This window comes from Lepisosteus oculatus, chromosome 8 (genome assembly GCF_040954835.1).
Source record: "Lepisosteus oculatus isolate fLepOcu1 chromosome 8, fLepOcu1.hap2, whole genome shotgun sequence".
NCBI classification, from domain to species: domain Eukaryota; kingdom Metazoa; phylum Chordata; class Actinopteri; order Semionotiformes; family Lepisosteidae; genus Lepisosteus; species Lepisosteus oculatus.
Window position 1 is genome coordinate 2,307,741 of NC_090703.1, and position 18,415 is coordinate 2,326,155.

Genomic DNA, 18,415 nt, shown 5'->3' on the forward strand with positions numbered 1-18,415 from the left:
ATTATTTTAATTATGCCGTTAAATGAATTCATGGCATTTTGTATGTGAAACGTGCAACTGGAATTTTTTTTCAGTCGGATTAGTTTTTAAAAAAGTCAATTACAATTTATTTGTACATAACACTTCACATTATGTACGATAATGTATTTCTGATGAGGAAGCTACAGTATATGTCCTGTTTGAGCACTCCAACTCAATCCCCAATTTACTGGAATTACTGGATGACAGGGAAAATTGCAGGCTATTATCTTAAAAATAAGTGTTTTCCATGGTCAGGCTGACATGAAGTACAACCTTTTTTCTTTATTTTTAATGCCAAAGTCTATATGTAACAGACATTAATCTGACAATTTCCAAGATTTATCTCAAGTTCATTAAACTCATTGTCAGTCCTTGGGGATATAAGGACATGATGTTGCTAGTGATTCAATGCTGGACATTTGTCATTTCTTCTACACAAAAAGTAATTTACTAAAATACTTTCAGTGTGTTCTTTTTCTACTTGAGGGATTTAGTACTTTTGTACTGTTTGTGAAGTACATATTGTATATTTTATTTAAAGTCCATGACATGGCTGAATCATTGATCTGTTATTGTAGAAGTATAGATCAAATTTATTAAATGCCATTTGGCAACGAAACTTAAGTATTAACTTGAGTGGCTGTGCATTATGTAGCTTGAGCTATCGGGTATGTTGGCTTGGATTATTACTGATTGGAGGCACATTTTGGCTTAATATGCCATTGTCAGTCAGTCTACAAGGACCCGTGTACCGACTCCAAGCTGGGCTTGAATCTGTGGTGAATTGATAAAGCATGGCTCACTGAGCTTCCCTGGGAATACGTAAACATTTCTCTGACAGTTTCAGTGCAATTTGAACGTGTACGTCTAATGGCAAATGGTATGAAAGGCAAATTATTTTGCCTGACGTGTTGTCTACAGATTGTTGACAGGCACCCTGGCTTTTCTTCTGAGTAGGAGATCATGATTTTTCTCTGGAGCAGGATGTATCTCTGCTCTTCTCAACCTGTACATTCAATTTATGCAGAGATGTTAAGGCTGGTGATTTTTTAAAAAGGCTGTGACGTCTGTTTGGAGTCAATTTGTAAGGGATATCATACTATAATATTGGCCATTTGATTAGACATCAAATACTATGTTTTTCATTGCATACCACTGCAATCAGAAAGTAACAGAATGTATTGTAATTATTTTTTACCCTTCCTAACTTTGCAGTGTTTCTTCTAGACAGTAGAAATCTAGACCTGTTTGTCTTTACAGTGTGTTCCCCTAATTTTTTTGTGATAATGAGAAATAAAGATTAATAAGCTGACCAGCCACAACGTGAGTTAGAAGGCTTAGGGGAAATGGGTTCAAGAATAAAACTGTTCCAAACCTGCCAGTGGAACACCATGAATTGACTGTTCATGTTTTGGTTACGAACATTGATCATATATAATATTGTTCTCTTTTGGGCTTCATGTCAAAAGTTAGTTTATTACAACATGTGAAAATGCAAACTACTATTACATTAATCTTCCAAGAAGTAACTTTATTCTATACTTTAATTATTGTTAATATATAATTAGTCAAACACATCTGAGTTTAGGAATTGAGGAGGCTGAAGCCTTCTCCTTGCACTTCTGAGTCTCAGTTTCCTCAGTGCAAGCTCAGGTGTCTGACACATACAGATGCCTGTATATTTCCATTCAAATCTCCAGAACAGGCTTTACTAATTATCCCTCGATATCTTTTTGTTTGAGTGCTTCAGACCCTTTGGTTGCTGGACCCTCAGGTAAAGCAAGAGAACAGTTTGGATTTCATTTGCATCTTTGCAAGCAAGGTGTATAGTATGAGAGAAACATTTAGGAGTTGCTAAATCAGCATTTTGTACATACAAGATGGAGCTATAATTGATGGAGTCTGATGGTAATATTAACATTTAAGGTCTCTGGGAATATTGTTTAAATATTTTTTATATACAGTAAGAGGCATGGGCGTTTGTTATATGGGTGTTTGAATGTAATAATGTTAGGGGTCAGTGAGAGCAGCTGTGGTGAAATGCAGTCTTATCCGCTCTGCTATGATGTTCATGTATTTAGATGGCAAAACCGGTCTCCTGCAAGACCCCCAGTTCCCACTGATAGGAGCTAATGTGCACGCTGTCAAGGAGCAGCCCTGAAGGAAGCTGTGGGAGGGTGTGGACTCGGCTGTGTGCCTGGGAGGTGGTGTAGTCCAGGCCCAGGTGGGATGTTCACGACCCCGTTAGCTTCACTCAGCTCCAGTAAATGGCCTGGCAGTATAAATAGGTACGGAATGTAAGTCGCTTTTAACTAAAAGTGCCAACCAGATCATTCTTGTTTATTCGACAAAGATGAAACGAGCCATGTTGAGCTTCTTGTGGGGACAGTTGGTGCCACTGCCCGTAGCCCGAAAGGGCTTCACTGGGGCAGCTGCACACGCCGGATTGACTTCGTTTCCCCCGTAGGCCCCAAGCCACCCTCACTCCCGCGTGAGCCCCCTGCCCGGATGTCAGCCAACAGACTGACGGGAGGGCGCCATTATCTTTTAAAGCCAAAGGATCATTTTTATCTCTCAGACCTACAGATGGAGGGCATTTTTCAGCTGGCCTCATGTAATCGTTTTAATGAAGAGCTGTCGCATAGAAATGTGGTTTTCAGTGTTTTAATTTCTCCACGATTAACTAAAACCTGAAAGCATGATGCTGAAATTAAGTTATTAAAGTACGGACTGTATTTATAAGGATAAATGGGTATTTCATGCATTTAAATCCTAAAATGAATTATACCCCAGTAAGGAAGTTTGGTCTATACAGTATGTCTTGTATGAAGTTGTAGAAGAAAATGCCTAGTGCACTTAGGACTCTCACATCACTTTCTGGGAAAACTGTGGAGCAGAGACAAATATTTCTTACATTTGTCATTGAATTCCATGCAGAATGCAGGTATTTGTTTTATTTGGAGTGTGCAGGCGAATGATTAGTCTGAATGAGACCAGTTATTATATCTCAGAAACAAAATTAATTCCCGAATTAAGCACAAAATCATGAATTTACTTACTTTATTACTTTTATTTTATTTTATTTTGAAATGCACACATCAATGATTTATATAAAACCCCCTCAATATAAAAATAGTGTTGTAGTTCCCCTTGAAACCCCATGGAACAATGTGGAACTCGGAAGAGCAGCTGGGACACGAGCCCTGAGCTCTCTAGGGGTCTCACTCTGACATGATTACCCCTCTCTGAAATGATTATTATAGGTCAGTTTCAATGCTGAGACTTTGGCATGTGTTGACAGATACAGTGAGCCAGATAAATAAGATCATGACTTGAAGGGATAGTCGTTTTTGTTTGCTGAGGTCCATGTGGCATGGTGCTGATTCTTTTTTTAAACTTGCACTGCACTGAGGTGTGGGGGTTATTGATCTGCAGTGTAAATTCCCTCATGCTTTGTTTGGGGTTGTTGCCGCAGCTGTGCACTGTCTGTGCTCCCCTGAGGTCCCAGTCAAACACAGGACTGCTGTACAGTAGGTTCCTGTCCTGGGAGAGGTGTTAAAAGTAATAAGCCAGACTCTCCTTCGGGTGTTATGGTTTTCTTGGGTCATTTTTTGGCTAAACTGCTTCTAGTTGATTGGAATAGCTAAAGATGTCAATACAATTAATTTGCTCAGTAGTTAATTAATTGTATTTGGTTTCCTTAAGGGGATCTTAATATCCTGCCAGGAGCCTGTTTGATAAGGAAGAGGTTGTGGTGTGGCTTTATTTTAGCCTCCCTTTCCTTTACGCGCTGTCTGAATGCTGTATGGGTGGCTGGGCCTGGAAGCAAACACACTGCTGTTGATTGTGGAGAGGGATTTAATGTATAGTTAAATCGGGAGACAGAGAAGCAGTGGGTGGGAGATTTATCAAGTTAAGCAGCTGGCCCCTAATAATATACAGTAGGAAGGCAAGATGCAAAGTTCTTAAAAAAACCTCTTGGCAGACATCACAAGTTTAACCCAGGGTTTTTTCTAGCCTCTCTAGTTCATGAGTCATTTTACAATTATAATTATTTCAGTTTCCAAATAGATTACAAGTTTGTGTTTATTTGGCAACTTTCCTAGTTCTATAATGTTTCTGGTTTAAAAATTTAAATATAGATTTTTCTGCAGGCTGAATCCAATTTTTCGCAGCCCCCAGAATTGCTTAATGCCGACCGAGTAACTTGATGTGTTAAGGTGGGATTTGTGGGGTTCTACCAAACTGACAAAACTGACTTCACATCCATCCTGCAACATACATTTCAGCAAAGGAAATGAGAGGATTTCTGTCCATCATTCACTTCCTTATTACTGCCATAGAATTATAGCACAAGTAATCATATCAGGGGGAAGCTCATAATACCCGAATAGAAAGAGAAGTGGGCAAAATTACGTTGCATACAGATGATCTCTCATGGTGATAATGAATTGCAGGCCATTATGTAAATGCTATGGTAATTATCTCATCAACTTGGTTTTATTAAGTATGTAGTAACCTTGAAGAAATATAAGTAATCAAATGTTGACCATTTTGAGCACCGACGTCACTTGATGTGTGAATTGCTGAGTTGTTTTTCAGAAGAATGAGAGGATGGAAAGTACAGTTGGTAACCTGAGAGCCATTGGAGCTTCCACTGCGCTTCATGGTGCAGAAGATTAAATTTGGCAAAATAGAACATTTGAGCTCGACTTCACTCCAGGACCTGAATGATGATCGGGTGTACACTGAGTGGAAATATTGGAAATACTTGGAAATATTGACTGACATGGAAAAGAAAAAGAAATGCAAATAAAAATATATGCAAATGAAATTCTAGGAAACATCACATAATCTGCATGCTTTGTGATAAAAGTGAATCATTGTATTTATGTGGTCCATCTCAGGACCTTTATAGCAGTCTTTTTCTTTGTGTCTCATAAATGTGTAGTTTCAGAATGTTTATCAGCTCCCTGCCCTTTTCTGGTGTCATTCATGTCCCTGATTTTCATGCACATACCTGTTTTAAATGCCGTTTTCAGTGTGCCTTGAGTCAGATGAGCAAGCTGTCTTTCATATTTTCAAAAAGGACACTGTCTTTCCTCAGGTCTTTGAAATTGTTTTCTTGTTTGGTGGTTTGAAGTAGAAACATGATTCAAGGGGTGGTTGAAGAATGTAAATTACAGAAAAGATAGAACATCGTCTGTTTGTACTTCTTTCATAACCTACTGTGTCTATTTAAAATCACTGATCACATACAGTATAGTACAGCGGAAAGGGTTTCTGTGTTAGGGAAACAAGATGCAGTTTGATTGTGACATCCTCAGCTTTCTCAAACACCTAGCTATCTCAGGGATTTAAAACGTTTAACAGTTTAATTTGCCGAAAAATGTGCAGCAAACGTCCCTTGACCTTTGTATTCTTCAGCACTTCTGCACTCCCATCTGTAGAGATTTGTGTTTTTTTCACTGGTAATTTGATACAGAAGCTGGAAGATACATGAGTCAATTTCTGACAGCAGAGCAATACACAAGCCATGCATAACGAAGATAATGAAATCATCACGTGCATAGCACAGAAATTTACATATTTTGAGTATTGTAATTATATTTGCCCTGTTTTAATTTCTATGTGAATTTGACCATTTTCCAAGTTATGTGTTCTTGTGAATAACAAATTTCACTCTGCCTTTGGCATTTATTCTTTGATAAAAGATGGTTCAAAACTGTTTTTACTTAACTACTTCTACGCACATAAATTCTGACTCTTACAATCTCTGCTGCAAAATAATTTATCTGTGTTCAATAGAACATTTTGTCTAATGAAAATAATTCACATAAATAAGCACATCAGAGCCTTTCAGTGGTAATTTGCCATGTTCTAGTTTAGGGAGAGCTATCATCTCAAAGCAATCACAAAGTTGTAGGAGTGTCCATATGTTTTTGTAACCCGAGTTTTTTATTTTATTTGTGGTGCTTTTTTAAATAACCAGTTCATTAGTTGCTCATTTGGAATGTTTTGCTTAGATGCACAAGCACACAAATTCCAGTAATTCTTGGAAGGTTAATTTATTTAATGACTAAGCTGTGTGTTCAAATCAAAAAGAAAATGTTTAGTTTTCTCTGGCATTCAGAGGAGAAACCACAGTGTGCCATCTACTGGAATAACCATATCATTCCTACTTGAGTTCTTCAGGTTAGAAAGGAAGATGCTACTCGATTTCTGAAATAAAATCTGCAGTTCATTTTTTCCAGCTTTGAAAATTAAGTTCTGCATGGGTTACATTTATTTCCCTTTTTGAAAAAGAATCTGTGATTCTTGCTCGATTTGATTGTCTTTCTCCACCTGTGCATAAACAGCATTGAATTTTTAGTTGTGATGGGTCTCCTTGATTACAGTTACTTTACTCTTTAAAAACAGTCAGACATGCAGAACTCACTTAATTATTCCTTGAAACAAACAATCACTGGAACTAAAATATATTTCAATCAACATACTTAATGCTCCACCACTGAAATGAGCATGACCAAAAGATAAATGATCTAAACAGAAAAATAATAGTCAATTTCTCTTCAACCTTGTCAGACATGAACAATGACCACATATTAAAGAAAGTACTGTACTGTACCTTTGGTTTGGAGTATCTTTTGACATGGGATATTTTGGAGTAACAAGACGCTGTTTTTTATAATTAAGATGGAACTATTGATCATTAAGTTGCTAAACATTTTTTGTTGTGCATTGTATGACAATACATTTAGCTTTCTCTACCAATGCAAAAAGTCTTTGGTGTGTGTGGGTTAGGTGGGCAGGGGAGTGGCATGGGAGTGAGATTGGTGGTCCAGCCTCATGGCTCTGGGTCATGGGTACAGTTTTGCATGGGAGTTCCATGTCTGTGGAGTTTGCGTGCTTGAAGATGCCCAGTCCTTATCAAACTGGTGCTTCACTTTCTTTCTGTCCACCAGAGATGGACTGGCTAGGAGTGACGGGCCATTTTAAATGGCCCTTCCTCTGCTGCACTCTGATGCCCAGTGTCTGATCCAAGGCAAGATCAGTTGGGCTTTGTAGCCTGGACTTCAGAGAACAGGGTCAGGCTTGCTCTGACCCTGAGCACCAGAGGCAGCTTACTGACATATACCAATAAAAAAAAATGTACTTCATTGCCCTGAGTAGACTGTTGAAATGTAACTGTTGTGTGTAATTTCAGTATTTTAATGTAATTTCTGGTTACATTTTGGAATTTATAGCCATACTGTAGGTGGCTATCTGAGACACAAGCATTATCTGTTAGGTGTTTAGAAAAAAAAAATATGCTGGGTTTGCCAATTTGAATTGCTCAATCCAGATTAAATATATTATCACAGGGAAAGTAACGCAATATTTTTGGGAAGGACAGATATGAAAGTCTGATTTGGAAAGGAACAGTAATGTATTTGGCACGCTAATGCTTTCATCTTGCGGATGCAAAGAAATTGAGGCAAAAACTGATGTTTATTAAAAGCTCCTCCAATCAACACACATGATCAGTCTTTTATGTTGTAATTCCACTTTGCAGCTGTGGAGAAGTCAGCGCCTGTGAGGCAGCTAGTCAGAGAGGGAGGTGTACTGGAATATTTGAAAGAAAGAAATCACAGACGAGGTAGATACAGAATATCCTTTACATGAAATTTAGTATCGCACACAAGCTGCTCCTGGGGGTGTTTGCTTTGATCTGGAAAATCTCAAATGGCTCTTTAAAGCCTTATCCAGAGGCTGTTTTTTTAATGCAAAACAAAAATCTTGTCACATGCAAAGTAGTGGAGGTGAAACAGTTTCCTTTTCTTTTTTTGTGCTCATTGTTTATTCCTCTCTTAAACCAGGCTTCCCATGAGAGAGTGATCTTGACAGGACCATGCTCTTTTGACAGATTTTTGCCCTTTGAACCCACAGTCCCAGCATTTATAAAAAAGTCTGGAGATCACTGGATAATCCATGTGACAGCAGTCACAAGCAACTTGTGTTATAAGTTTAAACTCTATTTACTGTGATGTCTGAGAGCTATCACTCATTTTAGTGTGCTTTACTGTTAGGTGATGTGTAAAACAATTACAAATTCAAGTGGAAATATTTGTGGAATTATATAATGTTCTAAAAAATCATGGTGCATTTTAAGCATTAACAAAATACAGGAAGAACAGTTCAGAGAAGAGGGGGCTACTTTCATTTTGGTGTATCCTACTCCAGCAAATACAGTGAAGTATCGAACTCCTTGTAAGTTGAGGAGTGAAACAGTGTGTACGGAGCAGTGTCAGACCAGGGATGTGGGTGCAGGCCTGCACATGAAGAGCAGAATTGATTATTACGCGTAGCAGACGAAGTCCATTTCAGTCTATTCATTTTCAGGGCATTGGATTGTAGAATTAATGCGTAATTAACAGAAGCCAGATAACACTGGATTGAACGATTTAAATCGGTCACATAGCTCAGTAGTAATGAACATAGCGTGTGTTTTCCCAGCTCCTTGGGGAATGGTTTTCTGTCAAAGGAAGTTTCAAAGTTGTAAGCAGCCTATTGTCAAGTGAAGTTATTGTCAGAGACTCGAACACAGCAGCGTGCAGAGAACCAGCTGTAATGCCCTTAACTGTTTAGACAGGCCAGGCTCAGGCCAAACACACTGAGAGCTCAAGTGCAGGGTGAAGTGCTTAGCGTTTAGAGGAGTCAGGGTGTTCTTGGGTTTAAAATGACGTTACCGGGGAAACAAACTGCTCCCCCCCCAGTTGCCCTCATCTGCAGCATCGGGGGGTCTCTCTCCTGAGTGTCCAGTGGGGACACAGTGACCCCTACAGTGTACATACATGCAGAAAGTACCTAAATCCTGTTCAGAAGGAGGCAGAATAAAATCAAAAGCAGTCTGATGTAAAGGAGGATTAAAAAGTGATTTTCTGTACCTATTTTTTTTAAACTGATTTTGCTTGTCATAAGTGGTAAAGCTAATTATGAAGATTAGGGTGTTATTAGGGTTGTACTTTGTCACTCTGCCTCTCGAAGGGCTACAGAAAGAGCAGGGAGTACTCGGCTATAATTACATTCTCTGGAACACAAGATGATGCCATATGGTGCCTTTAACTGGCCTTATTGATCCTCATTATTTACAACAAGAAATGACAGCAGAGGTGTTTTATCTTGATATTCATTGTTTAACAGTGGCATGCATGAAATGAGCATATTTATTTTTTTAATGATCATTGATTTTGGAATCTTTGACTTGATTATTTTCATTCCATCCTTATATTTCAGTAAGTACTTTGCAGGAATGCCAAAAGCTTTCTTATAAAAGCAGATTAGAGTGTGAGGGACAGGGGTATATTCATATTTTTATTAAATTTCTCACACAATATAGTGTAGCTGTAATGAACAATGTTTTAAAAATGTTTTGCATCTGGTGTAGCACTTCATCCAGCATTTTGATGCTGCATCCACCTGGAAGACACACAGCAGCCCCACCTGGGAGACACACAGTGATCATTCTGCACCAGTGGCCTCACTGGACAGGTGATCATAAAAAGGAGTGATAAATTGGTTCAGTTGAATTCAGGGGAAACTTCAGGGAGACAAGATTGTACAGTCCCAGAGTGTAGTTTTGCCAAGACATCTAGGTTAACGCTCCTGCTCTTATGAACTGTGCAATAGGATGCTTAATGACTAAGCAGTCAGTATTTCAGTTTAATGTCTCATCCAGACAACACCATGTCCTGCAGCACGGTGTCCCCAGTCGCCATACTGGGTTCCTGGTTTGGAAATTCTGGTTTAGAGTAAAGAGCAGCACTTAGAGGTTGTAGGTTTAGACTTTGATTTTCAAAGATAATTTATTTTGATATTTGTAATTTCTGTGCTAATAGAAATGTATGTAAAATATTTGCAATTATAAACTGAATTACTCATATGAATGGTAATATAAAGTTAATAGTCTGACAGTGGGGTAATTATGCAGAACTTTCAGTAGACATTCAAATAAGCTGTATACTAAAATAAACTAAGTCAGCTAATTAAATTGCAACTTGCTTTCTTGGTTGATACTGTGACATTTTCCTAAGAAAACACATTTGCACAATCGCACAAATATAAATTTTCACTTTCTGTCTATCAATCAAATTATGAAGTTTTACAATTCTGTTCAGAGTCTGCTGATATTTAAATGAAGAATGAATTATGAAGAGATTTTGGTAAAATGAAATAACAGTGAAGAGCTGTCTGTAGATATTTTACCATTTTTATAGCTGCGGTGATACTAAGTCTTTAATCATACTATAGCAGTTCGTTCTGCAATGCAATACTAATGCAGATAGCAGACTACTGCTATTAAGTACTGTAACTATTAGACAGGCAGGGAAACAGTATCTTATAGGGAAAAGAAATAGGAACAACACTGGGGAAGAAAACTACAAATAAGAAGTCAACTTCATCTACTTTGAATGAGCTTTTAATTTCTTTCATTTTGTTCATGTATGTCAGCAGTACTGCCCAAGGAAGTTTAAGAGGTATCCCGTTGCCTGCAAGAGGCATTTTGCTTGCAGACTATAACACAGGAGACCTCCAGCATCCCAGTCAGGAATGAGCCACTGCAGTGTTAAAAGAAGTCAGTGAATGTTAATGGAGTTTTTTTGTTCAAAGACGTGTGTGCTTATTGGTAGCCCTTCGCTTCTGGTGTCCCATCAGCCTCTCCAAGTTTTTGCAGCACAGTGAGATTCTACCCTCCATTTTCCTAACTTTTGAGGTTTGCCATTTCTTCGCGTTCTTGGGGTCTGTCTGAGTGAAAGCTCGTTCCTCAGGGTAATCAATATTTCTCTCAACCGTAACATGGCTGCCATGGTAACCGTCCCAGCCTGCAGAGTGCGGCTCATTGAGATGCAGCCTGGGCTGGTCTCCTTCGTCTCGGCGAGAGTGTTACTGAACTGGACTCATCTGGGGCCACAGGGCTTTCCTGCAAGGACGGGGTGTTTTAAGTCTTAAAAGTTTCAGCTGTTTTGATTCACATCCTTTTTTGCAGCTGTCTTGCCAGTTTATACAGTATTTTTTATAAATTGCACACCATTCATAATTAATTTAAAGTGTTGCTTCTCTGACCGATATTCATGAAGGTATGTTATTATTGTGACATAATAAGACAGCTTCTTAAAGATTTCCCCCACTGTGATGCCGGTGCTCCTTCATACTGTTTCATTTGGATTCTAGATTTCCTCTGAGCTGTGCAGCTGCCTTGAAATAGTATCGGTTCCCGATATTTTACCCCCTTTATTCTGAAGTCATATTCTAACAAGTTAGGACCTACCGTGGGTTCAGTGAAGCCAGCTTTTAAACCAAAGCTGTGTTTTTGCAGGAGCTTCAGGTAGCCAGTGTGTGTCTTATGATCAAATTGCCTTCTGTCTTGCTCGGTGAAGTAAACTGGCAGAGTTAATATATTAAAATGCATTTTAAAGGCGTAGAGTGACCTGACCCTCTAGTGATTTCACGTTGCTGCCCCATGACCTGACATTTGTACATTGTGTTGCATTTTAAGTCCCTGTGAAGCTGGAAGTCTTCTAGAAATTCTGTTGCCCACCATTTTGATTTTGAAAGAATGTAATAAATCCAAATGCATTCTTAAACATTTGTATTGATTTCTTCTTTTAAATGTCTTGAGTATGAAATCTGTAATGATCATAATAAACGGCAGCTTATGTTCGATATAAATCGAGTGCAATAGAATTTGTCAACGGGAGTAAAAATACTCTTTCATGACTTTAAGGATTTTCTGTTGTTCATGGTGAATACTTTCTTTGACAGGTCATTCCTCAAAGCTTAAAACAGACAATGAACTTGAGGCATAGTTTTAAAAAGAATGAGGAGCAGGGAGTTTGAAAAGTGGTTTGGGCACTAATAAAATGTCAAATAATTTTGAAATGATTCAAAATATCAAATATTGAAATATATATTTATTAATGATATATATTTCAATATTCAATCTGTTGAATATTATATAATGTTAATGGTTTATGGTTGTTATATATTTTGAAGAGATACAGTAAATTACATTGTGAAGTTTAAATGTCCGTATATTTTGTCAAAGGCCCCCACCATGAATAAATGTTAATTTGATCATTTTAGGAATCCTATTGTAATCCATTAAACCCACAGATTTGCTTGCTGTGAGGAGAACTATTGTCCCAATTTAAACTCTAAAAATATAGCATTCAACAAGGACTGCAAATTCAGGCTATTCACCATGGGGGATTAAAAATGAGAATAAACCTACGACATTATTGAGTTAGACGCTTTTCAGTAAAACTGGGGTATTTGAGGAGTCAAATCTATTTTGCTCTGTATGTTTTATTGCAACAGCTTGTAAACAGTTACATGGAGCCTCAAACCCATGACAGGATATTGTAATCATAATTTAAACTGAATATTCAAATTAATGTCCCACCTTTTGCAGACTACCCACTGAAGCAGGGAGACTCTAATTAAAAATAATTAGAAAATGTAAATTTCGGAAATTAGTAGAACAATGAATTAAGACTGCTTAGGTGTTTGTTTCAACAAGCATAACTTAGATCTAAACTATCTGTTAAACTGATCAAAATACAAAGCCTTTTTTCATTTTCTTCTTGTAATATTGCAGCTAAATTTTTGCAACATTTTCACTTCATCATGTGTGCACATTTCACAGCACACTGGAGGCATTATGACATAATCAATATTGGAGTCTTCAAGCGCAATTATTGCACTTGATCACTGTCAAAGCATGTACTGTATGTTACTCACATCAAAGTAAGGCTGTTGCTGCACTAAGGCTGGATTTAAGTGTCATCTTGAAGATACTCCAAAAACAGTCAACATGTTTAGCTGTAAGAGGCTAGTGAAACCTTACTGGCAGCACAGTTTTGTCCTAGAAGCATGTATTTTAATAAGAGTTAATGGCCTTTAATCTTAAAAAATACCCACAAAGTTAAATAAAAAAAAGGATTGTCAAGGGGTTTGAGATCATGCAAGATTTGCTTTCCTAGATATACGGTACAGTGCTTCAGTCTGCACCAAGACGGAGATTATGGTGATTGTGCCATAAAGGGTGATAACACACTGGATTGTGTTGCTTTATTCTGCAGTTTTATTTGTCATTTGTCAGCGGGAATAACACTCATCACAGATTAAAGCCTGGAGGCTTTCCCACTGGTCTGTTTCTCTTCAAATTGTGCATCATTGTGAGATGTAGTACAAATTGTATGGAGAGCAATGAACTGGTGACCCATTTCATACATTATGTGGTAGGAAAGGAATGCGAGTCATTACAGATCGATGCATTGAAGGGAATGTCCTACACTGATAGGCTGGAGAAACTAAATTGTTTTTGTCTTGAAAGGAGGTAGACAGCCTCCCCAGAGCGGGCAGGCGTGTGCTGATGTCAGCGAGGTGAACGTATTGTACTTCTCCTGCCGGCTGTTGGGAGTGCCTGCAGACGACTGACCTGGTGCCTGGGCTGGTCAGGAAAGTCTGCCCTTCCTCACTCTCCCTGTGCAGCACAGTCATTCCGGTGAGCCAGTTCGAAAAGAAACAATTAGCAACTCCAAATTGGCTGGGCATCAAATGGAACTGATAACACAAAGTGAACACATTGAGAACTGAAGACGGCATATGTACTATTTCTTTTCATCTCTCTTCTGGCAGCTATTTGTCAAAAATCCAGCTTTCTATTTAAAATGTGCATGGATGTCACATTATTTGATAAATCTGCAAACAAAGTGAATTAAATACTGTGTCAGTTTATGTTTCAAGTCTTTCTAACCTGCTTTAATAAAATCTTGACTAAATCATTGAAGTGCTCAGAGCCAGTGCACACCTAGCAAAAAAGATTAGCTTTCACACGATATGATTTGCAGTCTCCTTTATTTTATTTGAGATATAAAATAGCAGGTTTTATTGTGCCACTGCCACAGATGCTTAGTCTAAGTTGTAAGCACAATGAGGCAGGCAGGGAAATGGAAGCTGGCAGATATAGATCTGTCCATGTTCACATTTTATAGTGATTTACCTGTTTTCTGGGGGGGTTGTGAGCAGGCTGATGGTGGGGAAGAAAGCTCACGGGATCATGAAATGTTAAATGGGTACACCCACTCCCCGCCTCGCCCAAGAGTTCCCTTCCGCGGGTCTTTACGTCGCCCAGACACTCCAGAAGTCAGTAGTGACCCTTCCTCAGCTTTGGCATGATCACTTAGAGAATCACCATTCACAGTATTTCCACATGGAAACATATTGCTCGATGAAAAGGTTTTGAAACTTCACTGTCTCATCATAATTAGACAACCAAATGCTATATAAAGAAATATATACACAATAAATAAATCAGAGAGAATTACCATTTAAAAGTACTGTATATACTTACATTTCATTACCTGACACTGTACTGTTGAGTAATTAAACACAATCAGATGCTCAGTAAGTAATATAAATGATAAAATCATTTGGGTGTAAGATCAGTGCTTGAGAATTTGGTTTGAGTAGAAAACATGCAATAGGCAAAGATCTGGTTTTCAACAGGTCTCCTAAACAGGACGGAGCGCGTGTTGAATAGAAATGAAACAGTAGATGGTTTAAAAATGCATGAGGAAAGAGAGTTGAATGAGCACTGTAAGAAAATACAGTTGAGTGACAGGAAACTTGAGAAAGTTCACCTTAGCTTCAAACAGGATCCTTTGCTTACTATGGGTAAAAAATTACATTTAAGTGATAGATTTGTGGTGGTTACAGTAGGAAACCGAGGATTTTTTGTTTCTGTCCCCACCGGGCCAAAACAGATGATGTAACTGTGATTAATGCTTTAAAGTTACCACAGAAGAAGAAGCTCTTGTCCTGCTGTAGCCGTGCACAGCAAACAGGGCAATGCTGGTCTGCTGGTGCTCCTGAGAGTCCAAGGTCAGATGATGGGCCACAGCCATGTGCCTGAGCAAAGAAACCTTAAGTAATTGGTGTCGGTTTCATAGCCGGCTGGGGACAGATCCTGACTTCACAGGCCCTGCCTGTGGTGCAGAAACCTGAGAGGGAAAGGTGATGCTGACACAGCAGTGAAAAGCAGAGAGGCCATGACCTCGTGCTGGTCAGTAAAACAGCTGAGGGAACACACAGAGATAAATGCTTCCTAGTCACAGTATGTGTTGCTACACATCTTATTTCTTTTCCTATAACATGCGAATCTAAGAGCTCTTCAGTGCCTTTTCACTGAGGTAAGCAGTAACAAGAAAGTGAATTTTTCTGTGAGTCAAAATAAGATAATCATACAGTATGCTGTTAGAGTACAGTAGCTCACTGACTGAAAGCTACAAAAATGTTTCAGTTCCATTTCTTTGTATATGTATGTTCTAGTTTTTTATTCAAGCTTCCCACAAACCCGATGCATAATAGCATTAGACAGACTCATAAAGCAACAGAGCAAAATTCCCCACAGTATGCTTTGCAGAACGTAGAGTTGAGTCAAGCAGTTATCCATCAAGCTTTTGTTTTAGGATGTATTCCAATATGGAATCATTATTCGTGGTTATAGCAGAGATACTTATGATTAGACAAGAGAATCAGAGTGAAAAGTGTTTTTCTCTTGTGAGCTAAAAATTGGGAGAAGTTCATCAGCATGGGCAGCAGTTTTTTTAAGTAAAAAGGTTTCATCAGAATATTTTAAGAAATGAATGTTGCCTGTTGCCACCAGCCAGGCTGTAATCAGACAGGGGCGGGTTAGTCCTAACTCCACACCAGCACACGTGAGAAGAGGTACCCATTCGAGAATGGACAAAATCAACAAGAGCTCAATCAGTTTTGAAATCAGTCTTCGATACGAGGGATTTTGCCAATGCTTAGCTCACCTCAGGAGAGAGAAAAACAAGCCTGGATCAGAGAAGGATCTTATCAATAAACTGAAGGAATCCTATACGAATACATCAGGTGAATTTATCGGAGATTAAATATTGTAATCCCTTAGGTCATTATTGTAACAATTAAGTTCAAGGGCCGTTCCTCGGGGTGAGTGCCCTTCGTTACTGAAAACATTTACTGTATGTTCACTGTGCAGCTAGATGAAAGGCTACAGAATGTGTTGATGATATAGGGATTTCTTTATTCAAAGCTGATACTCCAAGCAAATACAAGCTGAATGTACTGTAGACTATTGAACAGTTCAAGAAAACTGCAGAAATGTATGGAAAATAAATTCTGAAGCTGTTTTTATGGATAATTCTTGCACGTAACCAGATTGTGCTGGTGGGCACTGCAGTGTGAAAATGCAATCCATTCAAATTAGAATTTTCCTCAGCTTTATCTTGCATGTCCCAGGGTTTAGAAGAGAAAGCAGTGACAGAGCTTTCTTTCCCTAATGGACAGGTAAAAACATAAAATGCTAACAAAGTGTTCAAATACCAGTTGTCATATATTGTCTTACTAAGTGAAATGAAATGTGTACTCATTTAAAAAATAAATGAAAGTCACTGAATTGACAAGTCTGCACTTTACATCCTTTGAAAACTGGTTTTAAATAATACATAGACAAACACTTTTCAGAATATACTGTATATAGAAATCCCTAATTTTAAAATTCCAACTTCAAAGAATGAGATCTGACTCATTCTCCTTTTGTTTTGTAAAACAACTGTAACAATTTGCTGTGTGTTCTCAAGCTGTGTCAATTATTTTTTGAGTTTTCAACAGATACGATAACGGATATAATAACCACGTTAAGGAGATAATAAAAGCTGCTTTAAAGGTTATTAATTAGACTGTGTACTTTGGACTTTAATGAAGCTAATTAGTGCGAACACATCAACCTTCTCTAATAACCTCTGTAAGTGATGTTCCTGAGGCTCTTTGAGAGGGAAATATGGAGTGTTTAACTCTGTATGATTCAATAGCTACTGGTGGAGGAGGCCGAAAAATACAATTTGTCTGAAGCACCTATTTAGTCTTCACAAGAGATTGGGTCATCCACTTCAGAATGAACTTGCACCTTTCATTACAATTCAGATGGATTTGCTTATCACAGCGCTAGTGACTGTTTTCTCGAAGGACAAATAACCCCATTGACATTTCACATATAGTATGAGAAGCTGCAAAGGTGTGGGAAGATGGCTGCCGTCTAGGTACAGTAACACTGAAATAACTTTCGTCTCTATTGGAGGTACATTTTCTGCCTCTTAACAGAATAAACCAACATTTAGTTTCATGCTCTAATCATCTTTGAGTTCATGTTTGTTTTTCAAAATAATTGCTTCAAAAATATTTAAATATGATTTGTACCTCTCCAGGTTTATAATACTCTGATAACTTACAGTATGAAGCTGATACAAGCATAGTTCTCTGAATGAGAAGCAGAGCTACAGTATACTTGGACAGATAAAATGACAGTTCAGTCTCTTCTAGTGCTGTGATTGGACAGCAAGCCAGCTGCTCATTCCCACAATTCATTGCATCTGCCGATTTACCTCCCACCCTAGCCTTAAAGGGTTTTCCCTCTAATAGACACCATTATGGGTACAGTTCATGTAACCTTAGTACAATAAATTATACTCCGTGCATTTGTCATTTTTGCCCTTTCTTTTCATACAAGCAAACCTCTGTTCTGCTTTATTAGTTTTTCTTAACAGTACTCTTAGTTAGCCCTCTCTGTGTGACCTAATTGTGCTCTAAACCGCAATTAATTGTGTCTAAGAAGAAGGAATTAATCTGGAACATATTTCTGTTTCTGCTTCATTTGTGCATTAGAACAGAAAGGCCATTTCTTATTAATTCCCTTATTTATATATAGATGTAAGGGAAGTAGGTTCAAAGAAAATATTATGAGCTCTTATACTTTTGTTACAGGTGTGATCCTAAGCATCTCTGCAGTATGCAGGACATACTGTACTAGTGAACAGTTTTCTGCTGATGGAGTTGGAAATGTGGCAATATGCAAACTACTGTAGCTGAAATAGTTTTGCTATTTTTTGTGAAGGTCGCCGATACCAGAAGGACATTTTCTTTCATACCTATTACGCAGTAATGGATTGTGAAAGAATTATTTTTTCAACATTTAAAAAAAAGTAAAATGCAAGGAGAAGGATTATTTCATTTGTTCTGTGCCTTGAAGTGTTAACTAAAGTGTGGAGCATCACTTCCTGATACTGTACATCAGTTTTTAATATGCCAGATTAAATGTAGCCCATATACTGTAGTTGGGTGTATATTTAATGTATATATACTTAAAATTATTGTTAGGTTTAATTAATCGAATCGTTTTTATTCTTGTGTAATAAATACTAGATAAGGACAAGTTAGTGTTATGTGACCTCAGTGATCATTGATTGTACCAATGAATTCTGAAAGGCTGATGAGGTGAGCTTTGTGGAGAAGCTCCTTGTTTGATATT

At 38.1% G+C, this 18,415-nt stretch overlaps 1 protein-coding gene across 50 annotated transcripts in view; it reads left to right on the forward strand.

The window, feature by feature from the left end:
* The window catches only part of nrxn3a (neurexin 3a), a 387,994-nt gene that overhangs the window by 17,525 nt on the left and 352,054 nt on the right, over positions 1-18,415 (forward strand). The window lies entirely within an intron of this gene.